Below are 12,969 nucleotides of genomic sequence, written 5' to 3' on the forward strand. Positions count from 1 at the left end.
CATATCTAGATAGCACAAGAGTAAAAAAAAAGCCTAAATGTAGCTACAATAGTCTGAGTAGTTGTAGAACCTGATGAAAACAGGTTGTATTTGTATGAAAATATTTGCAGATGCATGTAAAGTTAGGTATACTTACATGCCTTTCGTAAGCTGACGGAAATAAAAACAACCTGTCTCTTGTGAAATGAGCTGCTTGTGCATGTGCGTGGCTATTCGTGCTTGTGAGTTTTTGAGTGGGTGTGGGTGCACGTGTGCTAGTAAGACACACTTCCTGGAAATTCTTATCTCTGACAATAATCTAAACTTACACTTGCAATCAGTCTCTAAAAATCTTCTATAAATAATTTACAACACTGTTTAAAAAATAATTCATGTCTTACTAAGGTAAATTTCTTGATCAAGTGCTGCATTTCATCTATGGTAGTACACTTCTCTACAAAATCAAGATAACAAGCCTCTACCCTGAACATTTACGCAATGTTCTGTGAAGTCCAAGTTCTTGTTTGTGCATTGCCATCTCACATTGCAAGAGAACACTGTAGAATGACAGACAAGCCATGTACAGGATGTGTGTTTATGTTTCAAAGTCGCCTTTTGGCCTGTGGCCAGGGACCTGAAAGGCCTTGCGTGGTGTTGTGGAGGGACTAACTGCACAGGCAGGGATCATGCAACCATACAGTGCAACCCCCCCCCCCCCCCCCCCATGCATTTCCAACTGAGAAAAAAGTCAGGCTGTGGTGATAGGAGAAGAGGTGAGATAAATACACTCTTAAACATAAGGGTTCTTGGGGGTTCTATATAGAACATTCTAGGGGTGCCACATACATGTGAAGCAAGTGATGAAGCAACATTTTTGGTTTTATATAGAACAATTTCTTCAAAGTCTATATGTGCATCAAAATCCAGATAACACAGTGAAAAAAGGAAAGCAATACAATATATGAAATATAATATATGAAATATAGGATGAGGCGTAGACAAACTCGGCTTCGAGTCGTGTTTTTGCAACCTCACAGATGTAGGGAGGCATTTAGCTTGCTGAGCAACAAACTAGTTCTGAATGCATGACGTCGTATTATGTTACCTCGGCTAATTGAGGTGCTGTGTTGATTTGGTGGTTGTCAGTGACCCAGAAAACAAGGATATTTCAGTCCACCGATTTTGCTCCGCTCTCGGACCACCATATTCTTTCATGTAACTGAAGAAGATATTAAAAAAATAACATAAAATGTTAGCAATTCCTGGAATTTGTATTTAAAACATAATTCACTTAACAGAAGTTCATGGTACTTATGTTATGCACTGGTAAAACATGTTCTGAAAGTGAGATTAAGAGCGGGCTGTTTGTCTGACACTCACCAGCAGACAGCCCAAAATCTGCTGGGCAAAAGGCTAGCAGAATGCCAGCTCTGCTCCCAGTGGCCGGAAGTGGTCCACTGGCCTTTAGCTATCAGGGAATGAAGGCTGATGAACTGTCCCAATACAAGAATATTGGACAAGGTCCAGGAGAACTCCACAAACTATGCGTCACTATGCATTTAAAGTTAAACATATGCAAAGCTGAGGCTATGGCCATGTATCCTAATGTAAGCCTCAACAACACTGATGGTTCTAATCTGACCATATAGCACCACTGGCCAAAAGTAACACAATGTGTATGGATGTTTAATTACCATCAAATTCAGATTGGATGATCATGCATTTTTTTTTTTCAAACTATTGCAAGGAACTAATTGCATGCTTTGCTACCCAGGGTGTGTTTACAGTGTTCATGATCACACTTCCCACTGTCTCACACAGACCAAACAGTGGAAGTGCCTTAAGTTGTGTTGTCTTCTCGGTGTGGTTACGAGGTGCAGTCAGTGGGGTGCTTTCAAAGGCAGATGGGTCAGGTGGACCTAGGGGTGGGCGATATGGCCAAAATCTTCTATCACGGTATTTTAATTTTATATCACGGTATATATCACCGTTTATTATACGTAAGGTGACCAGATTTGAGTTTGTGAAAAAGAGGACACTTCAGCAGTGGCTATATGTGTCCACAGACTTAGGCTATACAGTATGATCATTTATTTATTGACCCTTAAGAACACTAAGGTGCAGAAACAATACTGCCCCAATAGGCTATTGGCCTAAGCAATAGGGACCAGTATAGGCCTACTTTGTACTGAACGTTTCCATTGAATCTTTAAGCCCAAATGCAGTGTAATGGGACAATAGGCTTTTTCAGACATATGTTACATGTTATTTCTCTCGTAGTTAGTTAATATAAACTTGACAACAAATTTGTGTACAATTCGGTCAAAAATATGCTATTACGTCAGAGGTATGCAAACATGTAAGGGATAATGTATAGTCCGGTGGTCATTATCTGTCAAATAAATCCTGACCTGATGAACAGCGCAGGACATTTCAGTGATTTCCGCTACAAATGTTTTGTTTTTACGCAAATGTAAAGTCTCAGGTGTTGCGTAGCAACCCATTACTTGCTGACCTCATGTTACAATGACTTTCCGTTACGTTAAATGACCGGACTACTTTTGAAAATGATATGAAAGATGTGAATTAAAAGCATAAAACCATTATACAGAAATAATAGACCTGCGAACATTGGGGTGGCCCATTCAAATCAACAGAACCTTTTGGAACATTCTGAAGATCTGTATAATAATATAAATGAATTGACTTTCTAAAGAACGCAACACAACAAGAAATTCAACCAAATTGTTTTATGTATGCGAGTATGTAGTAATGGTAAACCAAAAATAAATGGACCAGAAATAAACAAAATTATGTGATGGAATTGTATTAACCTGACAGAACATATCAAAACTATATCACATACTGTAACTATGAATACGAAAACACATTCAATATATTCATTGCTGATTTTACATATTTAATGGCTTCAGTTCTATTTTCTCACATTGTCATACCCCAGTCATTATTTAATTAAATTACACTGAATTGATCATTTTGATTCACACAATGCATTACATCTCTCTTCCACTAAGAGCAGAAGGCATTGGTCTACTTCATATGGCCACAGTGTTGTTCACTTGTTTTTTTCTTTGATATACAAGATATACAGCAAAGTGAGACATTATCAATAGTATTGTACATTATTCAATATTTCAAAGGTAAAGTGATTGTTGGGGGATAAAAAGACTTTTCCATCTAATCTAAACTGATGGTTATGAGCTGACACAACATGGCACAGCACTCCTCCCAGCAGCAGGGTGAATCATCTCAGATGGCCACACTGTTGTCCACATAGTCAGGGTCCAGGAAGGTATAGGGCAGCTCAAGTTTGGCGTTCCTCTTCTGAATGAGGCCTGTCAGGGACTCCAGGTCCTCCTTAAACTTCTTCATGAGCTTGCAAGGGACTTCCTCCTCAAACCACTCTTCAGGGAATTTACCCAGTGGATACTGTGGACAGTTCAATAGCATCTTTATATTAACATTAGAAAAGTATGTGTTCCTGGAATCATGTGTCACCAGCAATGATAATCATTGTGTGCTTTAATCACACAATACAAATACTGCATTATCAGCCCTCAGAAATAATATGATAAGCCTACAGAGGGGGGGGGGGAGTGGAGAACAGGAGTAAGAGAGCAAGTGAGAGAGGGATGGAGAGGGTAGAGAAGAAAACCGGAGAAATAAAGTGTGTGTGTGTGTGTGTGTGGGGGGGGGGGGGGGGGGGGGGGTCTTTTTGTACTTGTTTATGTTTCTGTTAATGGACATTAAGGAAGCATCAGTCTGAACCCTGCTCCTGCTGTGAGCTGAAGCATCCAATCCATTATGTTTTATGTGACTCAGTGGCTCAGCCTTTCAAGCAGTGTGCTAGGGGCGACTACAGAATATAGCCATCATTTATAAAATAATGTGTTGTGGCCTAAATGAAACAACTAGATGGTGAAGTCTGATGCTGGAAACAGAATGGACATGTTTTTCATCTTCCGCAATGGTATGAATTTACATGAGGAAACATAGTTGTTGAGGCACAGATATGTCAGTCATAGAGCTTACTCCACCCAATCCAATAATATTTTCAGGTAGAAGAAAAATCTGTTTCCATGGCATTATTCATGCGTTCCTGAAAAACGTATTGAGATTCGGGAGCAACCCTACAGACTCACATGGTCGAAAGAATCATTGGTCAGCAGTTTCAAGACAGCCATTGTGTTCACAGTGGTGCCTATATCAGGTAGGGTCTCCAGGATGGTGTCCTCAGTTGTCTGGCCTTTGTGTTTGGGAGGGGGCTGTCTTAGGGCACTGGGGAAGTTGGGCATCCAGCCGCCAAAGTCAAACTGCATGGGAAAATTTGACATAAGAATGTTAGACATGGGACAAAAGACCTGCATCATAAATGCGGTCATATTGTTAAATTACCTGGCCAGTGTTGACAGAAGCATGCTGGCCTGACAGAGTGAAAATCACCATGGTGACAAACTTAATGAGATCTTTCATTGTGTTAAAGGACTGTGGTATTCCTGAGAAAAAGAGAAACAACCACGTCAAAAATTGAACAAGAAAGCACATAAAAATCATGCCACCCTGTATTATATTAGAGTGAATAGTGACTAGTTGATTAATTAACACTTTAGTTTAAAGGTGACTACATTAAGACTTTATAATGTATTCATAAGCCCTGAATAACATATTTATAAAGCTATTCATATGGGTTTGTGTAGATTATGATAAAATGATCATCCCTTGAGACAATGCAATACAATTTTATTTCATAAAAGATGTTCAGACATCATGCAAATACTGATAATAATGAGCTCTTCATAAGCACATGTGTCACTTTTTAAAACACATTTTTCAATGCTTCTGGATGTGAAATACAAGTCAAAAATGATGTGATATAAAAGTAAATGTGTAGGCGCTCTTCAACTACTCTTGCTTTTGATTATGTTTCATTAAGGCCCACAGCTTTAGTCACACAGAAGTGTCTGAAGCTCATTTCCGGTTGAGTGTGGTTGCTGCTTTAAATAAGAGTCACTGTACAGTGTGCAAATGATCACTGCTTCAAAACAGACCTGACCTTTTGCTTCCCAAGAATCCGTTGGCAAAAATCTCACTGATCCAATGCTGAAGCTCAGTGTCCTTCTTGACACAATGATCAGATTTGTAGAAGTGTGTCAAGACCCCCTCAACGAATCTGTGAAAAACCACATGGGTCGTTAGAGCTGCTTTGCATTCATCCATTTAACTACCATTTTGATGAAAAGTGGCACAGATCATGGACCAAATCTGACCTATGACCTTACCTTTATGGGGCGTAGGCCTACTGAGTCAACTGTATCTGTGTAGGCTAATGCATAAGGTCACAAAGCTATCATGTTGCATGTTGCAAACATCCTCAAATTCCTTTAGATTGTAGTAGATAAACATAGCTGTGGCTCGCACAATTGTCACACAATAGCCAGTGGTGCAGGTGATGTTGTATTGTGGTCAGAGCAATAACTGGGCTTTTGCTTCACAATAGCAGTACATACATTGCCGACATACATCATTTAGCAAGCTAGTTAGCTTTGACCTTTTCCAGTTGTGCTGCATTTGCAGGGAAATCTAGTTAGGATGTTAGCTAGTTAGCATTAGCATAAACTGCTGAAATACATCAGTTAGCAAGCTAGCTAGCTTTTAGCTGTAGTCTGTGTTTGCAGAGTAAAAATCATGTGAGTTAGTAAAATTTAGTAAAAATGTGACTTAAAAACAGTAGTATGAGAGTTAAGTCCTACATTACATGAGAAAGCACTACAAAGCATGTTTAGCATCACATATTTGTACTTGTTGATGATGTTCCACAGTTTAGTGCCATCGTCTCTGTAGTAGTAGTTCGGAACGTTCTCCAGGCCTCTCTCAGAGATGTTCTCAGGCAGACAGAGGGAGCTGTAGGTCAGGGAGGCAGTCGCAAGCCTCAGCAACTTGGGCAATGAATCTCCACCTACTGCTGTATACTAAAGGGAAGTAATTTAAGGGAGTAAACACAGAATGCGGTGAGTGCTCACATTATACTTACTTCCCTTACGTGACTGGCACTCAAAGTAGGGGTAGTTTCAAATGACAATGATGTTAGGACTGCTTTACTTGGTTAACATTTTTAAAGTTCAGAGCATAAATGTTTTATGATGATTGATGTGCCATTATATAAGCAGTTTGACATACCTTTGTGAAGTATCCTTCCTTGGATATCAGCAGATTCCGCGCCATGATGTTGATCTGGAGTGTGTATCGGATATAGGGGAAACAGGAGCTACAAGGGGAACAATCAATTCAAATGTAATGCATGTGCGTGTTAAGAAGTTCTTAAATCTCCAACAGCCTTTTAAAACTCTCTGCTCTTGCTGAGTAATAAGCTCATAGTGTCTTTGTCAGTGTGAATGTGTGTAAAAGAGAGTGTGTATGGTTTCAGGTATTTAAATCCGGATGTTAAACCCTAATATAAAAATATCCCACTACGACTACAGAGACATTCATCATTAATTAACTGTAAATATCTAATCCTTTAAAATAGGTCCCTTGTAAAGTTTTCTAATGCCTACATAAAATGGACAAAATCCTTGTGTCTTTGCAATTTCTCAGCACACATGACAGGCGTCCAAAGTACCCTACCACACCTCTCAAAGGAACCATCTTGTGTTTCCAGAAGACAGAGACCTTTTTTCAAAACCTTAAGCCTCCATCAGGCTCAGACAGATGTCTCTGTGTTGTGTCTTTGTTATTATGGATGTACCAAGAATAAATGGCCTAATCATTCAGTATACAAAATTGGTGAATACTGGCCTAATAAATGATTAATGTTGCCTAATGCAGACCTTATTGGGCACTTATACAGACACCAATTAGGTATGTGTTAATGGCTAACATTTGTTCCCTAAATTAAAGTGTTACCATCACAATCTCTTTCACATGTGGAAACATATACTTAAATACACACAAATTACGTCGCACAAACACACACAAATACAAATCAGTACTAATACCTTAAAGAGCGGGTGCATGGAGGGAAGGTTCCGTAATGTTGCCATGGTGAACACTTCTGCCAGCAGGTGAGTTCTGAGCAGGTGGAAGTCGACCTCGTGAAGGGCAAACTCCGCATTTCGGACAAAGATCTTGGCCAGAAGCCAGTCATGCTCCAAGTCAGTGGGGAGAAAGATGGGGTTCTCAGTTCCGGGCTTTTGCATTAACTGTACAGAGAAGTAGAAGAAACGCATGCTAATAGTGCAACTGAAGGTTGAAACAACATTTAGTTGAGTCCAGACTAACAGTACCAGAGTTGGGCTGAACATCTTTGGAAAGAAAGATGGTTATTAGCAAGGCCAATGGGTATTCTACAAAAAATGGTTTAATACACTTGGTGGCCCATATTTTACCTGAATGGCGATGGGCAGCATCAATCCCTCTGGGTTGTTGTAGAGTAAGACCAGTGGAGCGGTGAGGTACTGCTGCCTGCCATGGACTTCATTTCCCATCAGTCCATCCAAGATCTTGTAGTCACACAGGAAGATATGCCCATTCTAGATGATTGTGTGGGGCAGGTTAGGATCAAATACATTATGTTATTAAATAAATGAATTCCTCCACTATCAATTCTCAGTCTAGTGCATCATTAATTCTGACGTCAATTTTTACATCTTACATTTTCAGATTTTACACTTTATACCCACAATCATTAACGTAAAAAGTAGAATACTGTAAAGACAATATTTTACTTGATGTATTTTATAATTGTATTTCCTTTGATATAAAACTTCAATATCTCCTCTTTAGGAGAGCACAGAATAATTCTATTAAGATCTGGATAACTTCTTCTGTTATCATTAAATAAGATATAGAAGATGAAAAAAAGGCTTGTGGCCATTGTAATCTCTAATGTTTCTTTGTTTCAAGAATACTATACCAAGCTGTGTTGGCCTTTGAGAGTACAATGGGGAATGTCTTCTTACACAAAACACCATTTTCTTTTTATGAGATTTTTTCTTTTTCAAGATACCTAAGCACAAACTATCATAGCAATCAACAACCGAATGAGGCCAGGTGTCTGATTTGCTGATTACATTTACTACCAGAACTCTGAAGCCTTTGGAGGTCATGGCCGTAGCCATCCTAGTTGCCAACCTTCATCTCCTGCTCCAAGGTGCTTCCTCTCAGGGAGTCTCTGACCATCTCCTCTGTGACGGGGAAGTTCACTGGCAGCTTTGAGCAGCGCTGGATCATCATTGGGTTGATGCCATTCAGAAACTGGTAGCCAAAGAACTCGTCCTCTGCCCAGTGGTTCTGAACGTACTCTGCAAGACAGAACCAACAGAACTTGTGTCAGAACCAACAGAACACAAACAGAGTTTTTTTGATACACAGAAAAGGTAAGCTGCTCAGTTGTCTTTAATCTTCTTAAGACAAGTACCGTAGGTGAGGCTTCTCTGTTCACAGAGGGCTCGATCCATGTCACTGTATTTACTCCACTGTTCTGTTGAATCAGCTAAATGTCTTAGCTTCAATAAAGCTAATCTGTAGGAATAATAACAAAATTGAAATGATTTAATGTTACGGACGCTCATATTTTTATGGTTCATTTTTAGCACCCCCTGCTGGGGCAGTTATTGCTTTCACCCTTTTTGTCCGTCTTTTCCAGGCTGATTGCTGTGTCTATCAGGTGCATCAGGCGTTCGATGTTGCAAAACATATTAAACTGGTCCCTCCGTTCAGCGAACGGGAAGTGGACCGTTACTTTGTCCACTTTGTCCACTTCGAGCGCGTCGCGACTTCGCTGTCTTGGCCCAGGTTTGCTTGGCCGCTCCTCCTCCAATGTGTGTTGGTAGGGAGGGCACAGCAGGTCTACTCATCACTTTCGGTAGAACAGAGTGCAGACTATGAGGGAGTAAAAAGCGCCATCCTGCGAGCGTATGAGCTAGTACCCGAAGCCTATCGGTTGCGCTTCAGAGACTTTCGCAAAGCCGATAAACAGACTTTCGTAGAATTCGCTCGAGAGAAAGAGCAGTTGTTTAAACGTTGGTGCGCTGTACAGAATGTGGCTGATTACGCGCAACTCTGTCAGCTAGTCCTGATTGAAGAATTTAAAAACTCCCCGACACCGTCGCTATGTAGGCTATGTCAACGAACAAAGAGCTACGACCCTTGAGAAGGCCGCTGTTTTAGCGGACGAGTTCGTGCTCACTCATACAGTTGGGATGCGCGGCCGGCTGCGGGAGACTGAGACCTCGCACAGGGTAAGCTCGCTGTCTGAGGGTAGCCCACGCCAAACTGATTGTTTCCAGAGTCCGAGCTCCGACGTTAAGTGCAATTACTGCAAGAAACCCGGTCACCTAGTGGTGGATTGTCCGACGCTCGAAAAGAGAAACGCTTCTGCTGGCACTGGCAACACTCGACGGGCATCCTGAGCAACCAACGCCTTATGTGTTGGAGCCTTATCCTCCAGCCATTAGGTCGAGGGAAGGGGTTATATTATTTTTTTTTCCTCTTCTGATCTTTAGGCTTTGGTTATGGCCATTTGGGTTTATTCTCTTTAATTAAACCGTCCTTACGTGACGTGCCGGGAAAGTGTCCCGGGTAAACGCCTAATTTTTTGTAAAACATCTAAAACTTGTGTGTTTGAATGGGGATGTATTCCTCCTGTACCTGCAGCTAATTTATGTTGGCTAGAGCCACCATTTCGGTGAGAGGGTGTTACGGACGCTCATATTTTTATGGTTCATTTTTAGCACCCCCTGCTGGGGCAGTTATTGCTTTCACCCTTTTTGTCCGTCTTTTCCAGGCTGATTGCTGTGTCTATCAGGCGCACCTGGCGTTCCCTATTTAAGAGCCCAGTTCCCACCTGAGCGCTCTCTCTCAACCACCAACGGAAGGACAGCGTGACTGGTCTCGGCTTCGCCACCGCCTCCGTTACCTCTTTCAAATTCGCTCTCCTGCGTGAGAGCTTACCTTTTTTGGCCTTCGGGTCTTTTGTCCTGTGCGGGAATTAATAAATACCCCTGGTTAACTCTACCTCTCGCCTGGACCTCAATTCTTTGTTTAGTGCCCAAGGTGGGCCGTAACATTTAATGTCCACATATACTCTAAATATGACACTGTACTGATGGCCAAACCTAATGGTGAACAGTTATCCTGTCATTAGAAAATGCCATTGCATGGAACCAAAAACTTGCCATTTCAGACTGCATTCAATTATAATTATTATAACAAATATAACAATTATACCTATATTCATGTAGTTGTGGAAACAGCATTAATTAAATGTATGCTACATAATTGGTTTAGCTGCGGGTGTAAAATGCATGACTGAGGCTGTTTCTTACTTTTCAGCCGCATTATAAAAAAATTCAATGGCCTTGGAGAACGAGAACTGAACCTCTGCAGGAAGATTAACGGCTTTGTCAGCATTGACAGTTTGAGGCAAACCCTCAGCGTACACCCTCCATCTGTGGGCATAAAGAAATATATAGAAATGTATAGAAGGATTTCACAGGACTGAACGTTGAACTCTCAAGACTACTTCATGAAACAAGCCATTTTTCCAGAAGTCCTTTATGCTATAAACTATTTAAACTTTGTAATGTCTATCTCCTTTAATGGCAGTGTAATGTAAAAAAAAAAAAAAGTAATGGTTAAGTTGTATTCTATTATACATCCAACCTTAAAGAAGTTAAGGAAGGTTTGACATTATTAATGACTGTATGTGTCTTATGGAGGTTGAATATCCTTACTGTTGTAGACAGTTGAATATAATTACACCTTTTCAATTGCACCTTTTCCCTTTAAGTGGTCTCACCATTTAAACAATAATATTTTCAGGTAAGCAGTTTAGTTTTCCTCGATTTCTATATAAACTCTACAAAGATACATTTTTGACATTTTTCCAAATAAAAGAGCCCTGCATAATGTCTCATTAGAAATGTCTTTTAGTTGTTGTTGTCATTGTTGTTTTTTTAGAACGGCGTCAGAATGATTATATTGAGCAAAACATATTTGGCACCTAAAATAGCAGATAGGCCTTACTTTACACAACACTGAAATTTTCTTTTAAAGTTTTCCGTTTACTAGTGTTAGTGTGCCCCCGTGTACAGCTAAGGCATTTCAGTAGCAAATGCATCATATGAAAAAGGGAAGCTCCCTGATGTAGATCTTGGCTCTGCACTTCAAGGACTGACCTGAAGTTCCTACGAGACTCCTCCAGCGCCCTCATCCTTTGTTTCTGGGCTATTGGATTAGTGTCCTGGAATTGGAATTTCACTTTGAAGTGAAGAATACAGAAATAGATTCATGATTTTGGATATCGGAGCTTGTTTGTTAAGTCATAAAAGGAAACATCAAAACCTTCCTGCATTTGGTCTGTTTCAATGTGATGTTAATGGTCTCTATGGACGATACTGACTCGTGTCTAAAGATTCACTGTAGGCAGTTGTTGATTTTGACCACAGTCCCTATATAAACAGGGTTTACACATTGAAATCATGGAAAAAGTCATGGAAAAAGATTGGTGAATACTCATGAAATTTAGCTAATTCACTGAAAATCTTGGAAAAGTGATTTTTTTTTTTGCATGTAGGTCTAATGAAACCAATTACCCTATGTTATTGTTCTTTTCCATTGATAATTATTCCATTGGAATTGATATAGCCTAACTAGCTTATTAGAAAAGGAATGGGAAAGGGTTCATCAATCAGAACCAGAATTGTTTTTTATTCAATAAGTGGGCCCATCCTGTTGAGTAAACTAAACAAGTTTATCAACTTGAAGGTTGTGAAAAAGTCAAGGACATATAATTAAGGTCCTTGTAAAGTTTTGAAATTTCAACAAAAAAGGGTTGCAACCCTATAACAAACACTCATACCTGTGGAAGGTCTTAAAAACAACCTTGTTTGACCGTCAAGCCAGTGGTACAATGGAAACAAATGCGTATCACCCTCAGGGGTTATCACAGAGATTTTGTCTAAGAACCATTGGTTGTCAAGGCCGAGGAATGACTTGGCGTGCACCTCCATTGTGATGAGGTCTCCCAGTGAAGCAGCACAATGGACTTCATACTGGTGCACCTGCAAATACATAGTTAATACAAACACACACACAAATATAATTCTCCACATCCTTCAGTACATTCAGTCTCTTCTTTTAAGGAACTATGTCATATAGGGATTGCACGAAAAATATTGACAGCTTTCAGGCAACTTGCTTTGTGTCAGAAACCAGAGAGAGCGAGAGAGAGAGAGAGTCTTCTGAATGCATGATGTGTCCATCAGGAACTTATTGAAAACTGACAACCTTTCCCATATTCTCATTTCTCAAAACTGAAATATATCTTTATTTCCACTGTCTGGTGCTAACTGTTACTTTTGCATTTACCTAACAGAACGGTATAGAGTTTTTGATGAAAATAGTCTAAAAGCTAAAGTATTTCCATTGGCCACAGATACAAATAATAATATTGTATATAAAATATAATATTTTGTATATAAAAAAAAACGTAAAAGAGAATGAATCCTACTTGTTTGGATTCCTCTTTATACATCAAAAAGCATTCCAAGCCAACAAAAAAAAGTTCTCTCTTCATTTCTTCTGGATTATACAATGTAAAATAAATGCAGAAATGTACCCACCGATCCTTGATAAAGATAATTACAACCACTCAGTTGGGTTTCTGCACTTGCGCCCTCAGTCCTACGAAGAAGCACATAGATGCTGTTAGAGGTACCTGCTAAAGCCCTGTCCCCAGTGTATACTGTCAGTGTGTAGACCACCATGGTTTTTTTTCTTTCTGAAATAATTTTTTTTAGAGTATATATATATATTATGTCTGGCTGGATTACCCAAAGACAAATGTAAACGATGAAAAAAAAAAAAATGTGAATAAAATGCTTCAAATTATGTATGAATACATAAGAAAAAGCTGCATAGAATGTACACAAAGTCTGTTTAAAGAAATTACTTTTACAGAACATCACA

General features: G+C 39.7%; 1 pseudogene across 1 annotated transcript; it reads right to left on the bottom strand.

Annotated features, from left to right (window-relative positions):
- Window positions 1-3,249: 3,249 nt before the first annotated feature.
- Window positions 3,250-12,767, bottom strand: LOC308370596 (hydroperoxide isomerase ALOXE3-like; annotated as a pseudogene). Its single transcript has 14 exons — window positions 12,624-12,767; window positions 11,861-12,062; window positions 11,178-11,259; window positions 10,326-10,448; window positions 8,417-8,520; window positions 8,131-8,300; window positions 7,386-7,529; window positions 6,996-7,199; window positions 6,178-6,265; window positions 5,800-5,969; window positions 5,049-5,170; window positions 4,396-4,496; window positions 4,143-4,313; window positions 3,250-3,429 (listed from the first exon to the last, which is right to left on the bottom strand). The product of its transcript is annotated as a hydroperoxide isomerase ALOXE3-like (transcript).
- Window positions 12,768-12,969: the final 202 nt, after the last annotated feature.

The sequence above is a fragment of the Sprattus sprattus genome, assembly GCF_963457725.1.
Source record: "Sprattus sprattus genome assembly, chromosome: 9".
Classification (NCBI taxonomy): domain Eukaryota; kingdom Metazoa; phylum Chordata; class Actinopteri; order Clupeiformes; family Clupeidae; genus Sprattus; species Sprattus sprattus.